The sequence below is a fragment of the Anomalospiza imberbis genome, chromosome 6 (genome assembly GCF_031753505.1).
Source record: "Anomalospiza imberbis isolate Cuckoo-Finch-1a 21T00152 chromosome 6, ASM3175350v1, whole genome shotgun sequence".
NCBI lineage: Eukaryota > Metazoa > Chordata > Aves > Passeriformes > Viduidae > Anomalospiza > Anomalospiza imberbis.
Window position 1 is genome coordinate 58,178,947 of NC_089686.1, and position 19,544 is coordinate 58,198,490.

Consider the following 19,544-nt stretch of genomic DNA (forward strand, 5'->3'; position numbering starts at 1 on the left):
AGAGCACAGAATCCCACACGTCATCCTTACTAATGGCTTCATTTTAGAACATTCCATAGCAGAGAATAGTGGAAATCTATAAACTTTATTATAATTGTTTTTCAAATTAACAAGAGGCATTTCGTTACCATCAGGATTTCACATATGGCTTCCAAACACAAAGTGACAGGACTAAAAATGTTATCTGGAAAAATACTCCAAAAAAAACCACCTCAGAAAGCACAAAATGTTATATAGGAAATATATGTAAGAGGCAAAAAAAACTCCCCCCTTCCTCCTCAAGAACCTCACTGGCTGCCTTTTTCAGACATCAGTCCAACCCAAATAACCCCAAACTTTCCCATCATGTCTTCTCTACCAGGCCAGCCAGACAGAGCTGTCAGCCTGGCTTCTTCCCCTGAAGAGGTCAATTTTATCTTAGTTTTTCATCCTCATTGCTTTATGCTAGCTTTACCTTCAGCTGTAGTGTTGCTTCTCATTTCCTGTTCCCTAAATGAAGAGAAAATTAGGTTCTCAGTGCACATCCCAAATCCTATCTTCTTTCTTTCCTGCCAAAAATAACTCATTTCAGCGAGCTCACTGGAATCATCACGCTACTCAGATTTAGCAAGGCTGTTTTTATAGCCTGTTTAAACAATGTATTTGATGGTGTCCCATCTGCAGCTGGTCTGAACCAAACCAGAAATACTCACACAATATTTGTTAAGCTACTGTCTCCACAGTTAGAAACAAACTCTGTAATATGCATGGCATTTCCTTCAAAACCCTTTCCCTGCTCATTTCAAATGCTTAACCAATACTGTCTTACTCAGCTGTAGTTAGACAACAAGATTTGCAAACAGCAAGATTTGCTATGAAGGCAGAATGCTGTCTTCAAAGTCTTTGAAACAAATTTAAAAGAACTAAGTTGAATTTTTGGTTCCACCACAGCATTTCTGGTTCGTTTGAAGGTGCATTTCACCTGCAAAGGAATAAATCAGAACACAATCCAATGCCATTGAGCAGCACATTTCAGAACTGAAGTAACATGGAAAACACATGGAAACCATCTTCAGAAGCAATGAATGGTTATAAACCACCACTTTGTACTCCATATAAAAATCAAGTGCCTTTTGTCAGGATCCTGCTAGTAAATCTTAACTCAGTATGTCAGCATTAAGAGAGAATTTCAGGTTGTTATATTGCAAAAGGTATTGGGGATCTCCTTGAGCAATCTCTGAGCTAATGCCATCCATACCTCTCACAAATGCATGTTACTCATGCAAGAGAAATCATAAACATGCTGCAGTCTTCTTAAACCCATTCATTTTTTAGCAAGGGATTAGCATGTCATGAAGATTGTTACAAGGCTGCTTTGTGCCATGCACCTAAAGCTCTGCAGCAGCGTTGCTCAAAGCCATGAAGGCAATTTGTAAGTGAGAGGTATCTGCTTACCCTGGGCTGTTACACTGAAAGTTCAGGTACTGCATGGTTTGGGGAGTTTTTAGTCTTTCAGAAAAACACAATTAAAGGCTTTAGGCTTGCAGCAGCTGTTAGTGCTTGTTTTTAAAACACAGTCAAGGTTTCTGTTTCTCAGTTTATTGTTCTTCCAATCTTACCTCAAATATTCTCCACAAAACCTGCTGCCTGCTAACTTTTGCTTCTGGCAGTGCCATCAATATACATCACTTGAACACGTCTCTCTTCCCCTCTGAGACTGGAATTACAAAAGCTCTTCCTGCATATGTAGCACAGCTCTGTGTCTTGCAGAGAAGTTCTCAGAGCCCTCACCACGTTTTGGTTTCAATAATTTTCAATAACATCTGACCACGTAAGCTTGCTGTTGGTAATGGTGGAAATAACACAGCTTTCCGTACTCAGTGCAGGACACAAACATCCTTTTCTCTTCTGGCTGCTCCTTCTGCTGCAAACACTCCGAGACAGCTCTGCTTTTCAGCTTTTACTCTTGCACAGGGCTTTCACAAGGAAACAAAGAAACAACTGCCCCCAGAACATTGAAATGCACATTCTTTTTTCAGCCTACTTATATGAAGTGTTAGGACTGTCAGGTGTTTTATCTCCATTTTGTTACCTGTCAGAAAATTCATTGCAAGTATCTTTCCCTGACAGGTATATTTGTAATCCTGGATTTCTGTAACAGCCCAGCCATAGACAATGAAACCATTGCAGTCAAATGTGCAGCTCCTGTTCCTGCTCCAAGCCTGCTGAGAACCGTCCTGCAGTTCCTCACTGCAGAGCTTCCACAGAGGCCTGCACGCAAATGGAACAAAACAATCTGCTCTTCCCCAGGACTGTATGGAGTCCTAAACAACCTGTAAGGATTAGGGGACGTTAACACTTCTCCCAGGTGAGTTCACATTTCAAAGACTGAAAGCTTCCTACATCCCATATTCCCATATATTCTGTCCACTCTTTCCATTACTCGGGATTTCTGCAGAAGCTCCTGCCTTCACTCAGCCTTTCTCCTGGCTTCATTTCTATCTGCAAACTCCTTTAAAACTTTTAATTTACCTTCCTTTTTATTCTAAGTCCCTTCAGCTTCTTCTCCAACATCTCCGAACTTACTGTAGTTCATAATCAGTTTTTTACTGTCTCTTTCCTACATCATCTTCAACCATAGAGTGGAATGCGGGCACCTACAATATTTCACCTGCCGAGTGGGATGAACTCTAAATAAATATTTAATATATAATTTTATAGCAAATATATCACTTGTAACCTTAAATGATGCCTGTTTTTACAGCTCTGATGTAGCAAGGCATGTACCACAAAGAAACTGGTCTGTTAGCAAGGCTTGGAGCTGCTGGATCATGTAACAGTTCACATTTCCTGAAAAGACCTTCCATAGCCCAAAAACCTCTGTTTTGCTTAATTTGTTACAAGTTATTCCCGAATAAGCACCCCAAAGACCTGAGGACTTACAAAGGGGATTAACTTACATATTCTTCTACATTAACAGCCGAGCACTTTACCTTAATACGACTGCTTTTGGGCTCTATTTAACTCTCTCCCATCTACAAATGGCAGAATATTACCAAATTTCTTCTTAGCAATACTGTGTTAAGCTTAACATTTATTAATTTATTGTGCTACTTTCCAGGCAAGCCAATATAATAGACAATGCTCGGGACTAAGTAATATGTATTGCAGTTACCACACATATTACCACTTAAAAATTCATATACAGCAAACAGAACAGACACTAATCTCAAACATGCCAGTATAAAATCTTTGCAAACAATAGCTTGTGTTTTTCTGGTGTTTTTCAGCTTTTCATTCCACATCTGTTATAGCAGAAAGTGGAATCTGGCCCAAGGACTACTTCTAATAAATCCTTTCCTTTATTAGTAGAAACAATGTTATTCACCATACAGCATATGTTCCTCTAATTATGTTTTTGAGCAAAAGTATTAATGGCATTTTGGCCATATGTCTAGTTATCCTTCTCAGAGTAAGTTTGGGGATTTTTGACACATTTGCATTATATAATGGTCAGAAACTTTAATTAAAAGTTTGGGATTTCAAGATCTTTTATTTGCAGTAAAATAGAAGCCAAATAGAGACCCATCCAACGATTTTGAGCAGTACTCAGATAGTCAAAATAATTTTTATGATTCTCCAACATTCTAACATTATGTAGACTTTTGAAGACTCTATTTTCCAATGGTGCACCTATATCAGGATATGAACGAACGGAATTTTAAATGTTCACCTCTGTCTATCCTTGTAATTCCAAAATAAACCCTTAAAGCATGGAGAAGTAAAATGGGATGGCAATTTGAAACAGAACATTTCACTGGTTTTGAGGGAGAAGTAAATTTTGTAATCTGGTCATAGTCAACAATGTCTTTGCAAATTCTTTCATGACTGGAGCGAGATATTGAAAAAGGAAATGTTCCTAATTATTTCTATGTTTCTCCTGAAAATTTCTAGTCAATCAAAATGACTTTCAAAAGTCAAGCAACTACCAAGATATTCTATGAAAATTGCACACATGGATCATAATATAAACTTGGATTAGTATTATTCTAGCAATGAAAATAAATAGGCCGTACTAAAAACAAGTATAAATTTAAAATTCATCATTTCCTTAAACCATCTGAGATCTGTATTGTCCTTGTTACCTGCTTTTGTATTACATCCTCTTAATAACCAGAGAGAATAATGTTACCTGTTGTTTCTCTTAGTGCTTTCTACTTAGCATGTGTGGAAAGTACTGACTTTCAATTCCTTAAGAATGAAATTTATTTGTTGTGGCTCAGGTAGACACAAATGCTTCTGGAATTAACACATGATTAAAGCTGCATCATGGAAGTTTTGCACTTGTCTTACAAGTGCCACTGGAAAGGTTAGAAACACCTCATTGCCCTGCGTCTTTCAAGTGTGCTTCCAACTAGCCCTGACAAACACAGTAAAAGCCAAACCTTTTTTAAATGCCTTCTGGAAAAATAAATTGACTTAAACATAAGCACTAACACTTCTAGGTGAAAAGATCCCACAAATAGGATCACTGCTGATTAAACCAGTGAGACCCACTTATAACCAGAATTCTCATCCACTAGGAAGAGGAGAAATTAATTTCATACAGCCTAGTAAAAAAATAGCCTCTGACTTTTATCAGTGTAGGTGGGATTTAAATGTGATCAATAGCACATTTCATCACCAGTAACCTTAATTATTTAATTTCCTTTAAAAAATCTCTCCATTTTCTGCTACAGGCTAGCCCTTGAATTATCTTCCTCTTTAAAGCAGGATGCCTCTGAATTTTCTTTGAAAGCCAGATTTGTCCTGCTGCCAGGATGAGTAAGGGAGGAGGCTCCTGGAGAATATCACAGTCTTTGTGTGACCAGGGGGTTAGATCCATGCTCTCTCTCTTTTTTTAAGCAAGGAGGGGGGAATGATGGAGGTGTGCTGATCTGCAGCAGCCAAAACAACCTCCAGTGTTTGAAGCTGCCTTTCTGAAGCTCTCCCACACTGCTGTCCGTGTGCTGCAGTTCAGTCCTCTCAACATCTCAGAATGTATGTTAGAGTGGAGACAGCAGGCTCTATAAATGAAGATATCAGGTGCGTTTCTTTTGTTTCCTTACAATCCATGCTGGGTAGGCAGGAGAGAGCAGAATTCAGCAATCATTATCACCCAAGGACCTGACTTTATTCTCCCAGTATCATTTATATCCACAGCTTCCTCCCTTCCAGCAATCCAGCAATTTTAGAAAATGTGTTCAAAGCCACAAAAGTAAACAATACTGATGGTAAGTTTGTTTTTGGGAGGCTGTACTGTGAATTGCTGAAGATGAGGAGAACTGCACCAATAAAAATCCCTAGGTACACTAAAGAACAAATTAAATACTCAGGTCATGCACTCCAGCTTGGTAAAGTTCAAACATATGAATTTCGATATCTCTGAACATTAAGTCCAACACCTTGAGCTGTTAGAAAGTTATACTTGCAGACTAAACCTGCCTTAATCCTGGAAGTGCAAACAAAGTGACCACCTGCCAGTAAAACCATCTTAAGTATGGTGGATTTTGAGAAATTGAAAGAAAATGTAAAAAACTTCCTTTTCTACTAAGCATAAAAGCTTTCAAGAAAATGAGAATACAAGACTTTAAATATTTTCTTGTTAAAGTATTATTGCACAGCAGCCAGTATTTCCTTGAAATAATAACAGTTGCTACTCAGGATAGCAAAGTACATCTTCATTACTATAAAAGAGGCATTTCTCCAGGCCGTCATGAAAAAATGCTGTCCTGATTTTAAAATGAAAATGGTCTTGTTAGTGGAATATCTGAAGAAAGTTATAAAACAACCATATGAATTAGGAATATTCAGCTCACAACTCATGCTGCAAAATAAAAATCAAAATGGTAATTAAAAAAAAAAAAAAAAACAAACAAACAAAAAGGTATTTATAGTCTTGGGAAGCTCAACTTCATCCAAAAAACCACAGTGAGGATTCCTGTATTTCTGAGCTTTTTATTACTAATGGGTAAGGCCAGATTGGTAGACCTGTTTTTAGAATCAGAAACAAACTTGACCTAATTCTTTTAGAAGTTGATCAGTGCTGCCCTGAAATAAAATAAAGGTGTTACCCCAAGATTAACTGAAGGTCAATGCTTCTAATGGCTCAAACAGCAGCTCTTTCATAATTCCTGATTATTTATATGGGGAGGGAAAAAATAATAAAAACCCCATTAGAACCCCAACTTTAATGACTTTTCTTTTCTCCTGTTTTTATGTTCTTACCCTAAAATTCTGACTCAGCTATTGACTTCAGGGAGAGTGGGATCAAGCCTTGAATGAATAAAAACACTCAGTGGACATGGAGGGAAATATGTGTGAATCTGAAACTAAATTTCTGTAAGATACTTCTGCTTAGTGCATTTGAAACAATCAAATGTTGCTGCTGAAATCTCAGGAACGCAACTACAGTATTAACTAGAGTCCCAATAAAAAGGACATAGTTTCAACACAATTCATAATTTTCATTGTAAACACAGCAGCAAACGAATGAAACACATCCAGTCCCGTGCCTGTTGCTGATCTACAAGTTCAGGTAACACAAATGAGCACAGCTGCCAGACTTTCTTTCACAAACTGGATAAAATGGAAATAGTCAAACGTCCAGGGCCTCCTGCATGGTGCAGGTGATGTTATTCCCTGAAGTGATGCTGCCATCTTGTGAGGGAAAGGCTTAAATCCACTTTTATTTTCATTCCTGAGATGTATCCAGAGCTACTGGAGATCTGGAACACACAGGTCAGGAATTGCCAGGGATGGGAGCTGGACAGTTGCTCTCCCTCTCCAAAACCAGGTCTTTGGACACAGAGTGGAGAGGACAAGCAACACAGTCCAGGAATTAAGAATTCTTCCAAGCAAGCTCACCCTCGGTCGAGCAGAGCATTCAAATTGCAGCGGGACATTCAAAACTAAGGGAACTTGCATTTCAGGTGGAAATGAAAGCAAAGGAACCACAGGCAGTTCATGCTAAAAGCTGGTGAACTCCACTTCCTTTCTTCTAAATTCCACTGTGCAGCTGGTACCTTGTGCTGCTAGATTGGGAAACACAAGCAAATTTAAAAAATGCATTTTGCATGGCCAGATATTACATCCATCCACCAGTCCTTGACATTAGGGATCAAGGGACAGGGTACAGCTGAAGGGAACAAAGTGATTTCTTGAGTTTTTCACCAAATAACACACCATTGTTAGTCTAATTCTAATGTAATATCTTACATTTTTCTAAATCTCTGTATTCTAATTCTCCATACTCACATCCTAATGCACACACACCAGATTTCAAGACAAGAACCAGGAGCACCTACAGTTGGATTGAATTTAATAGCATGGGCTAAAGAAACACTGACTGCTATTAAATCTAGAGTGAAATTTTCCAACAGTACTTTTACAGCTGAAAATGCCACTTCAAGTATTGCATGCACTCAGCATGAATCTATTTTGAAAAAGAAATAAAGTAGTTTCAATATGATGAAAATATTCTGACTTCCTATTTGTGAATGGAGTATTTAAATCTTCTATTTCCACATTAATAATATGTCATGCATAAAATACAATTTTATGTTTCATTTCTTGAAAGGAACTAGAAAATGTATGGTATTCTAGAGACCATACACCATAGAGTCTATGCAGATTCAGTTTTCACATGGGAGTACAGAGAAATGTCCTAAAATTAATTTTATTAACACACCTAAAGGTTTACTGTTGCTAGAAAAAGAATTACCTGCTCTTCCTGGCTGCAAAATCCATGTCTTCCTGCAAGCCTCTCACAGAAACAGCTTCCTGCTATTTGGGTTTAGAGTGGTAGCTATAAGCAGTGACCTCTCTGCTCTCCCAATATGCAAATTTATGTTACAAGATGTTATTTTAATAATCCCTCACAGGTGAAATGAATCTGTTATTTTGCAGTTGGAGCAGCTGGTGAGGAGATAGTGCCCACCACTGCTGTTAGATTTTATTCTTGCTCTGTCACAGTCTGTTACAGCTCTGGGTCTTCATTTATTCCTTTGGAAAAAGAGTATAAACCCCCACCGTGCCCAGTCTTTGAACAGCACAGCAATTCACACAAAAGAAAAATGTTTTGGTATCTCTGAAAGACAGGACTACAGCCTCAATTATCAGACATTTTGGCGCTTACCAGTTGCAAACTATGTGTAATGTATTCATTAGCTTGCATCACCACCCCAGCATGCATGGTGTGAGCCAAGAACACCTTTTTCTCTTGGCCTGCTCCTTCAGAAGGGCTGGCAGAAGAGGGGAAGTTCTACCCTAGGCTTTCCAAAGAACAGTTCTTCACTGGGAAACTGTAAACCAGACAATCTGGCCCTATATAATTATAAAATGTTTTTGTTGCTTGACTTAACAGCAAGATCTGCTCTTTGTAATTACTTGGCAGTGCACAGAATCCAGAGATATATTCCACTGCCTCCTCTGTAAAACATATTGCCTTTTATTCATGACAACAATGGCCCTGAATTTTATTTTTAATTCAGTATACTTAGTGAGTCTAGAGTCTCTAAACTCTATATTCAGTTATTTAATCTGAAATCACAGCCTAAAATAAACTGTGTTAATCAGAGATTAGAATATGTTGTACTTCTCCTCCATCTGCAAAACTGTTGTGGACTTGTGGGCAATAGTCTCTGAATCCTTTGATGCTCCACATGCCCATGTTAATTCCTGCAAATATGAATGTTTCTGGCCTGAGAGAGGAGCAGGTAAGGGGAAAGGACGATGTGACCCACATTTACAAGCAAAACCCGCTCGTATTTCCTGGTACTGGTTACCCCGCTGAAAAATTGAACTTTTTAATTTGCTGGAGTCTGAGAACTCTTTGAAAAATGAACTCAGGAGATGTACCTATTTCACTTGGAAAGCAACCCTAGCTGCCAGCATTCAAGTGTCCCTTCAAAGCTAAGGGGCTTTGTTTTTAATGTGATTTATCTCTGTATCTCACCTCAGAATGTTAGCCTGCCCTCAGGTATTTCACCTCTCCTACACACCTGAACTTACTTTGCTGTTTTGAACCTATTAACAAACAAACAAACAAACAACCAAAAAAAAAAAAAAGCATTAGGATTGTGGAATTCAGAGGTCATGTTTGCAAGGATGGTGTGTACACACTGTTCTTCCTCCAAAACATGAAAAGCCATAAAACCCATCCAGCAGACCAAGCAAGGACATCTCCAGAGCCAGTAAATGCCCAGTGGGGACTCAGTGACAGAGTCTGGGGGTCTCTATGTCCTCACACTCCCTCCACAGCCCTGGGTACCCCGTCAGGCACACCCAGCAGCCTCCTACAGGACCCAGGAACAGCTCTGACAACCTGGACAACACAACTTCTGCTCCAAACAATTCCAGAAGTTTGGGAACCAGGACAAGAACTAAGAGGTCTGAATCCCTGAGCTCCCCTGAGCTGATCTGAGCTTCCCACAAGAATTCTCATGTCAGAAAAACCTTTTCTTGGCAAGCAGTGAACATTCACAACTCTACTTGAAGTGCAAAGGAGCTGAAAAGTCTAAGGTACCTCCAGAGTTACAAAATTCTACTTCTGTTTTTTTGGGGTTTGTTTTTTGGTTTTTTTTGTTTTGTTTTTTTTTTTTTTGGTTTTGGTTTTTTTGGTTTTTTTTTTTTTGTTTGTTTGGTTTTTTTCTTTATAGCCTTTTTTTTCCTTTCTTCTTTTGAAGGAGTGTCAGCCATGGCTACATGTTCATGGGGAAGACCTACAAAAGTATCTCCAGCTGAGCTGAGCCAAGTAATCAACATACCTTCAGGGAGATGATCATTATCAGTATCAGTATCGGCCACCATCATGAATATTCAGATTTTAACTGCCTGGGTCTCTGAATGGACTTCTTTAAGCAAAAGTTCTGCCAGCAAAACGAAAGATGACTTTTTTCAAACTGCAGGACTTCTTACCAAAAAAAAAAAAAAAAAAGTTTAGAAGGAGAATGTTTCTAAGGATTTTTCAGTAATGCAATTCAGCAACTGAAAATATCCATATAGGTTAAGATATAGCTCCCTGCTCAGCCAAACCATGACTAAACAGGAGACATCTTGTTCCCTCTGATTCACAGAGTACATCTTGAGAATACCGTGGTTAAAACTTTCTATGCATTTATTATCTGATGTATTATATGTGATGAAACTGTTTTTAGCTGTTTATACAAGTATGGTAAGGGATGCAGAATTCTAAAAATTTCCAGGACAGTTTCTGGAAAAAAGATTATTTTCTGAATCAACAGCTAAGGATTCAGACCTATGCAGGGTACAGTTGGCCCTCCCTCAAAAAATTAAACCAAAATACGAAGTGCTTCAACTTGCAGGTATAGTTTAATGTGTTGCAAACATCAATTAAAGAACGACTACTTACCTAAACTGAGGCTTTAAGAGGGATATTTTCCTTTATAATATCCACAATTGTCAATGCTACACACAACCAATATCACTACTTAAAAGAATATTATTGTCCAAAAAGAGATTTAAGAAAAGCAACAGACATTAAAGGAAACAAAATACAAAGAAAAGTTACCAGAGAAAGACAATTTTTTTAATCACTAGGCTGCTCAAAAACATTAACTTCTAGAATAAATTATCTTCACCTGAACTATTCATCATACTTAAGCTTGTGCTGGATATTAAATGACTTTCTCTTTATTAATTTTTTCTTTGGTTATCATTCTTGGCTGTAGTAATTATTTCTGCACAGCAAATAAACACACAGCAATACACACGGTGAAATAATCACAGAGGAGCCAAAATTGAATGAAACCTTTCATCACAGAAGCAAAGGAAAAAGGAATCCCAAATTACCTGGAATTTTGGGGAATGCAGGATATCACTTGCAGAACTTCTCTATAACAGCAGGAAACCTTCAAAAAGTGCAACCCACCCAGCAGAAAGTCCAAAAAGCAAAGCAGTGGTGCTGAGGTCTTCTTGTGTTTTCTAGAATAACAAGTTCTTCTGTGAAAAGTAAAGCCCTTTAAGTATTTCACTAAGACCTAGAAAAGACGGGGCAAGGTTAAGAGAAGAGCAGCCTACCACTGTTCTGTTGGAGCTATGCCTTACATATTTAAGGAGGTTACATCTGGAGGTTTAAAAAAGAATAAATGAGTGGTGCAGATTGCTGGATGAAGGAGAGGGATCATGTTCCCTGCATACAAATGCAATACTGAATTTTACATCAATGTAGGGCTTTCTAGAAAATATATAAGCAGCACTAAAGAACTTTATTTAAATATCTGCATTATTTAAATCAAAACCGAGTAGGGATTCTTTTGATGAATAAGAAACTAATTTGCCATAAAAGATTAACAAGACAAGTAAAATATTTTCCTAATACTTACGTTACTTTTGGACTAGTATTTTTGTTAACAGTCAGAACACACAGCATTTCTTTGACATACTCTGAACTCCTTTCAATTTGATAGACCCAAATCCAACATTCAGTTGAACCTTCTGCCTCTCTTTTTCTTGTTTCCCAACACAACCACTGCACAAGCAGAGATTTGCTAGGTGTTCCTTGAAAATAAATACATTTTTAAAACAGTCTAAATATAACCTACAGTGAGTTATTGTAGGACTTCACAGATGCCCAGGATGAACACATCTCATGATACCAAGGACAATTCCTACAGTATCAGAAAAGAACAGCACAAGGGTTTTTCTGTAATGCTGACAAAATCCTTCCCTGTTTAACTGACCTTTCTTTCCAATTACAGAACCTAACATTAACATTGAAACATACATGGTTGTTGAGCTTGAGTTATTCAGCTAGAACCTAATTAACCTATTCCCAGTTCAGAAACTAGAAAAAAGTATATTCTTATAAGACATCCTAACTGGCTGATGTTGTACAACGGAGCACAGAGGTCTCTGGATGTTATTGTGCAGAAGGCTTGGGGAGAACACAGACCTCAGTAAGATAAATCAAACATTCTTTATCTCTGCTAGAGGTGTAATAATTTCAATATAAGGGCACACTTCTTTACAATCCACTCACTACATTCTACTATACTGAAATAAATCAGCCCTAACAACTGCCAGTGAATCCATGTAAATACATTCCTTGTAGTTTGCTCAGCAGTGGAACACAAAGATGTTTTAGTCTTATTAAATTCCTGGTGGGTTTGGGTGGTTTTTTTTACCCTGTTTTCTGGCACTGGATTCATGTCCGGTGTTCTGGAAAACTCAGCATCTGAATAATCTTTGACTGTAAAGAAACAAGATTAATGCAGCAGGATCTGATCATAATATTAAATATTTATTACTTGATGAAATCATGATTTTCCCTTTCCTGTGAAAATACACCTGCAAGAAAATGTTTAATTGGTCCAAATATTTACATATGCTTAGAAAATGCCACCAGTAGCTTCTAGTGAGGAAAGCACATTATCATCACTTCTTCTAATTCTGCAAGGCAAACTGAGGTCTGCTAGCTTCCTCAGTCTGCTGAGGCTGAAGAACTGTGAATGGTCTCAGTTTGCATTGCTCACTCTCTTGCTGAGGAATTTCTCTTGCCCATCTCACTGTCAGGCTGCAGTGAGAAACCTGCCTCTCTTCCCCACACATTTCTCTGTTCAAAGAGCCTTAAGAAAACTGTAAAATACTTCTACATCATCGGGGAAGGGAGAGGTAAGGGCAGCGGGCAAGGCTTTCAACTTCTATGTGTGTCTTTTAAAGTTAGCTTACTGAGCAATCCTGGCAAAAACAGCTTCTGGATTTAAAAAGCTCTGGTCTCTGATCAAAACCACCAAATATTACCCAGTTTCCAAGGGTCTGTGACAAGCTCCCTTATCCCATAGGCGTCCCTCGCTGAACGCAGGGCCTGAGCTCCAAGTTTCCATTCCCAGTCCTGTCAGGCTGGAGGACAAAAGGGACACTGTGCTGCTGCACAGCTGTTTATTCCAGTGCCACTGGCTCCCAGTAAACAACCAACAGAGCCGTCCTTATGCAATTTCCTGTTCTCCTCAAACCTCGCTCTAATTCCACCACCAAAACAGCTCCCAGCAGAGCCACAGAGCTCCTGGCTGCAAGGTGTCCCACACCTAGAGCTGCCTCTGCGTCCCTTACATTAGGCTCAGCTTTTCAGCAACAAGGCTATTGTGAGATAGAAAGGACACAGAGGCTGATTTTTTTCACTTGATATTAATGTTTTAGTGTTTTTGTAATAGATTTCTTAAATCAAGCTTTCTTAATTATCACTGTCTAGTGCAGTATTAGGAAGCAGCTTTATTGCTTTTGCCTTCTGTCCTATAAAAGCACCTGGGCAAATGTTTTGGTTCTTCTCAGAATGTCTTTTGGTACAAAAACAATACAAAAAAGCAGCTGGACAGTGTCCTACTTGTTCTTTGAAAGATGCTTATTCCTTCTATGATCAGCATCATGGCTATCCCTGCATTTTCCCAGGCACACAGATTTCATTTGTAGAGACCACATTTCATTTTCTCTTTTTCTCACTTTGTCTCTCATTATTTTCCAAACCTTCTGGATTTGTCTTTCACCTTGCCATGTCCATTTCTGGTAAGTTCTTTATCATCACGTTTAACCTTCAAATTTGCCTAACTTAAGCAAGTTTAGTTCCTTCTTCCAGGTTTAACTGGAAGAGTTTAGGAAAAGAGAGAAGTCTTGAAATTATTGTGAAAAAAAATCTAGCATATACAGTAATTTGCAAAATTTGAAGTGTCACAAATTGCATCATGCATGGTAAAGACTAATGTTCACATACATCTATGTCATGGGTCATATGTTCCCACACTTGAAATTTCCATATTCTTTTCACGTGCTTTCTGACTATATGATCACTGAGCACAAGGAAACATAGCTAATATGCTGTTAGAGCATAATATTAAATTAAAAATGGTCTCCCTACAGACCCGAAGAAATGTGAATCTGTTCACATCAAACCTCTTAGCACAGTGATAGAGGAAGGTCTAATGGTGCTCTCAAGAAAACCTTAAGTTGCTCATTTTTTAAATGAAATTAAGGCATGTTATAAATTCAAAGAAGAAAAAACATCAAGCTGCAATTAACATTTCACAAAAGGATTCTAATATCCAACTTCTTCTAATGTACAGATATATCCAGTGTACAGCAGAAGAGACTGTGTGAGTTCAAAACTCTCAGTTTTGAAAACCAGAAATTTCCTTCTCTGGGTTCAAAATAGCAGCACTCATCACTAATTATCTCAGGATTTGTATACTTGATACAAAACTCTAAGCTCAACTACTTCAGCTGTGACAGTGTGGACTTAGATGTTTGCTAAGTAGTAATAAATAATGCAAATAGGTAAAGGGACTTCCCTTTTAGAAATATATACGAAAATGCAAAATTGCTAATGAAATGGAAGTGGATATTCCAAATCATAAACCTCAGCTATTTCCAAGATTCAAAGCTGCAGCAACACTCAGATACAGTGAACAGCTCATGTACCTAAACAATAAATTGCAGACTGCTGCAATGTACTGAAGCAAATCGTCAAGGGAACAACAGGACCAAACATAACCTTGTATTCAAATCAAACTTCTCACACTCAAGCCTCAAGGCTTTAGACCAACGAGGCAAGTACTGCAAAAGAAAGTGCCTTGGGTTTGTATTTCATACCTCTCTCTTTAGTTCTGCCTGTGAATGTCCCCTAGCTGTTACAGTTTTAACCAGATTTCCTCACACTGCATATTAGTACCAAACTAACTCTGGTTGAAACAACACCTTACCTAACTACTGTTTTACAACACAACAGTGCCCAGAAAAAAGGCATTAAGCAATCCAAGTGAACTGAGTGGCACCATTCTCAGTCATATGATGGATTTTAAATAGAGCAGCACTAGTAACTACTCTGAAATCTCCATAATCAGTTTGATTAAAGATTTTTAATAATTGCACATCCACTTTAATTCTTAGTGCTTTCAGTTTTCCCCTTCCTCAATTAAAAAGAAAAAAAAAAAAACAGCTAAATATTTCATCCTGAGGTAGTGCCATGGTTTAAGCAAAGGGCCAGAATCAGACTAGCAGTGAGGTTTTGAGAATAATTTCTTACGCCATAAATTTATTTCTAAAAATTAAACCACAAAAGCATCTTCAAAACACCTTTGTATGAACGTTATTTTTGTTCATTTCAACATAGGAATTCTTGGTTTCATTACCTGTTCATGAAAAGCTGCCCTTTCAGTTTTCAAGAGGCACTATGAAAGTGCTGTTACAGCCAAGGGCCATACAAAAGGACTCCCCTAAAGACCCTGTTAAATCTACTTTGGCTATATGGAAATGTGGCAATCAAAGAGGATAAAAGTCCTTGTATGTGGCAAGAACCAGTATGCCAAGGCTGCCGAGAACATGGATGTTATCATGAGATGGTCAGTTAAAGCTTCATTAACATCTTCATGCCTGAAATGTGTACTACATTAGTGCCATCCTGGGTAAACTCAAATACATGAAAATAAATACCATGAGGATACAAAAAGCAGATTAACAAAAGACAAACTACAGTTTCAGCCTGTCCCTGAAAGAAGAGGCTGAGGGAGTAGCCGTACAATAAGGAGCAACAGATCGAAGAATGATCAGGGTATTAGCAGAACATTTGCAGTTAGAAAAGTATATTATCATCATGCTTTTATTTTTCTTAGAATTCAGAGGTCAGAAGAGATAAAAACCATAAAAGACAAATACAACTGCTTTGATTATCTTTCTTTATGACTGCTTGGGCAGTAGGGACAACAAGCCTCTGAGGGTCTGAGGCTTGCATCTTCCCCATTTGAGAAACCCTCCTAGACTTAAAAAGGACAAATCTGCCATACAGCCCAGACCTGGGATGCAGAGCAGGATGGGACTTTTATTGTGCATGCAAGATTTCTTGTAGGTAGAAACAAACCTAGAACATCAAAAAGTTTACGGATTACTCTAATCCTAGTAAAGAGCATTCCCATTAGCAAGTCTGGAATTTGGTTTCCTGTAAGCATTTGCATTGCTGGTGGTATCAAAAGCACAGCTCTATGTGCCTGTAAGAACTTAAAATTGATCTGGGCTGCTTTACATAAATCTTTTGTTCCCATAAGGAATACAAAGCCAGCACCTATGCAAAGGCACACATTTCCAGCACAAGGAATGGCATAGATTAATTCTGTATGTAAAGCACTGTGGTAAATACTACAGCAGCCAGCCTATGATTATATCTCTGAGTCTGGCATTGAGACCCTGCTGATTCATGCACCCCTGCATTCCAAGGATGCACACTACATTAGTAACCAGCCACCCCCAAAACCCCAAGGAGCCCTCTTCCTTTAACAACTGCATAGAAAAGAACGCTGTGCTGAAGACTTAAGTCTTAGGAGAGGATTTGGATTCAGTCCAGATTATCTGGAACTTGTTCCTACCTATGTGGAGACCTCTGGAAGATGCGCTTACATCCAACAGGCCCAATTAAGAAGCCTGGTTTAAATCACAGGTGAGAGGTAAATGGGTATGCATCTAACTTAAAATAGCCAGCACAATTCATTGCATAGAGGTAACAATATTGAAAGAAATCTATTTCCCATACTAACAGCAAATACATGATTCAAATTCTGCAGCCAAGCCTTCTAATCCAAATGTTGAAGAAACAACTGCTCTCCAGACACATCTATTCACAAAGGCAAGGATGACAAGCAAGCAAGAACAGTAGTTAAAAAGTTTTTTTATTTTTTATCCCATGTTAATTCAATTCAATCAACAGATAAATTACAAACATTTGAAAGAAAAAGCCCATTAAAAATAATTAAAATTCAGGCACATGTGACAAAAATTATTGCTTTCAGGAACTACATTCTCTCAACACTCTTACCACCCATGCTCTGTCCTACTCTTTCATACAGAAGAGACACTCCCAGCACCACAGGATTACTTTATCAGTGCACACCCCACACTCTGACAACTACTTACAGTCAGAGCTGAATACAAACCACAGCAGCCAGGAGCCAGCAGCATTTCCGTGTATATGACCAAAGCAACTGAAGTGCCAACTTGCTGTGAGATTTCAGAGGGCATTTCACCAACATCAGGATACTTTACACAAGTCCCTGCCCCGACTGACTCACGCGGTGTCCACACTGACATTCCCTGCATTTGTCCTGTGACAACATTACCCCTGCCAGAACTCCAGTGCCGGCAGCTGCTGTGGACTGGCAGCTGACATTTTAAATGCTATGTAAGACCTCTGGCAGCTCCCTTTGCTGCTGCCAAAGGTAAAGCTACATTAATTAATGCAAGAAAGAGGTCAGCAACCCCCACAGCAGAGTGGCCCTTAAAGCCCCAGAAGGCTGCAGATGTTCAGGACACAGCACATTGCAAAATAAGGACAAGGTTGAGTATGGAGAACCATGAAAACAGCTGCTGGTTTTAGACCAAGCCTCCCACCAGCTATGCACAGACTGCCTAAAAGCTGCTTTAGAAAGGTCTCAGCACAGCCTGCTCCAAGCCCTGGCATGATGAGGAATGATGGCAGATGAAGAGCCATCCCCTCCCCTCAGAGGTCCTAAACCAGCTATGAAATAACCAGCCCAGGACTCCTCGAAATACAAAGTTCCTCCCATCACCAGTGGAAGAAAGTTATCTGAGAGCACAGAGCAAAGTAGAGAGCGGTGTCAAGCGCTGAGAGGAAGCACCAATCAAGCAGAAATGGGGAGATGGTGACAGTCCCTTCCTGCTTTCCAGCCCTGCCCAGAAAAGAGGGTGGCAGGTCTGCACTGCTGGGGCCAAAGGCAGATCACATCAGGATCCTGCTGCAGCTGCTGTCCTGGTACTCCGTGCCATGGGATTTGAGACATTCAAAAGATGCCTTTTCTTCCCTCTTCTCAGTGAAGGGATGGGGTGGAGCCCAGGCAGCTGCAAGCTACCTCTTTACACTATTATCATGACGCCTTACAAAGAAAAGGTGAAGAAAACATATTTCATCTGGGGAAGGCCACCTAGGAACCTAGCTCTGGGAGGATGGAATGTTCTCTATGTGCTAGGGCATGCTGAGGATGGGAAACCACTTCCTGCTTGCCCAAAGAGCTGCAAGCAGCATAATTAGCACTCACTCGGAATATTAAACGTCACCAGATGTAATCTGAAGGGTCACTGGGAACCCCTAGTGCAAACCCGAATTATTAAATTCCCCAGGAGCCAAGGGCAGCTATAAATACATTGACTGTCCATACTGAGAGCTCCTGAGGGCATACTGAATCCAGGCTGCTCTGTTACTTTTGCACATGACAGCCTCCTGTTTACTGCTGCCTTTGTGCTGGCTGACTATGCAACAGCAATTCCTCACATGCAGCAAGTGTTAACTCAGTGCTTTTAAATACACTGGCTATGTCACAGCGAGCTCTTTTTGAACCTCTGAAGTAACTGAACCATGTTGATGACTTAATTACTGTCATGGTATGAATTCAAGGCAGCTCTCCTTCCTTCTTGCTTTCCCATGGGCAAGCCTTTCCTGTGTTATGCACAGAGACTCCTCACCCCACTGCCACCTCCCAGCCTTGGAGGGTTGCATGACATGGGAGCCCACATTCCAGAAAGGATGCATGCACTCCACCAGGCTGCACATTTTAAAAGACAGCAGATTTCCCAGCTGCTGCACGTTTTAGACCCAGCAGTGCCAGCCTGGCCCCGTGACCAAGCCAGCAAACTCCATGCGAGATCCACTTGGAACTCACAAACTCTACCTGACACCAGCCCACATCTCTTTCCAAACTCTCACCACACAAAGTGGAAGTTGGCCTGCTACCACAAAATTTTACCCCCAGTGGCACCAGGAAGGCTTTGACCAGTGCATCAAGAGGTCAAACACCCTGGAACTGTGTTTTGTTTAGGCTCCTAATGCCAGAAACTGCTCTGTAGTCACAAGCACAAAATGCTGAAAATTTTAAGCCAAGGTGGTAAAAGAATACAGTGTTAATAAAGGAATACGTGGTCTTGCGAAATTCTCTGCAGTGTTTCTACTTCTCTTTACAACTGTAATTTGAGTTCCAAACTCTTGTGGGAATTCATACATAAGATTAATGCTATCATGCTAACTTCCTAAGCTAGTATCTGAACACTTGGTGTCTTGAAACTAGAGTAGTAAGATAATCTTTAACAAAAATGTTAATGAATGTAGGCTGTTGATTTATAATTAATTAAAATAATCCCCTACTGGTTTTGATCAAAAAGATCTTGGCATGAAACACCATGTCAGAGGAGAGAAAAGCTCTTGTCTGTTCATAAAGATTATGGCAGAAAACATGCTTAAGAATTGCAGAACACAATGTTTAGCACTGATCATAAACAATTTTTTTCATTACTCTCATGACGTTTAACTTTAGAGGGCTGCTTATCTACCTATTACAACCACAAGACCTGCAACATTGGTCCCTCTAAAGCAAAATAATACATTTTCCATAGTATATCTCCCATTTAATGTTTTAATTTCCCACACCATTCTCAACTCTTTCAAATTAATTCTTTACTTTCTAAAATTCTGCTTCAAAATATTCATCCTCAGACACATAAGTCTATATGGGCATTTTAAA

The 19,544-nt window shown here is 39.2% G+C and overlaps 1 long non-coding RNA gene across 4 annotated transcripts; it reads right to left on the bottom strand.

Annotated features, from left to right (window-relative positions):
• Positions 1-9,664: 9,664 nt before the first annotated feature.
• On the bottom strand, positions 9,665-19,544 carry LOC137476414 (uncharacterized). Of its 4 annotated transcripts, XR_011000363.1 has the most exons (4): positions 19,406-19,544; positions 15,159-19,371; positions 10,831-12,229; positions 9,665-9,785 (listed from the first exon to the last, which is right to left on the bottom strand). It is a non-coding gene; the product is annotated as an uncharacterized lncRNA (long non-coding RNA). The 4 variants fall into 4 exon arrangements; XR_011000364.1 differs by having other exon boundaries at positions 11,583-19,371; XR_011000361.1 differs by having other exon boundaries at positions 10,831-19,371.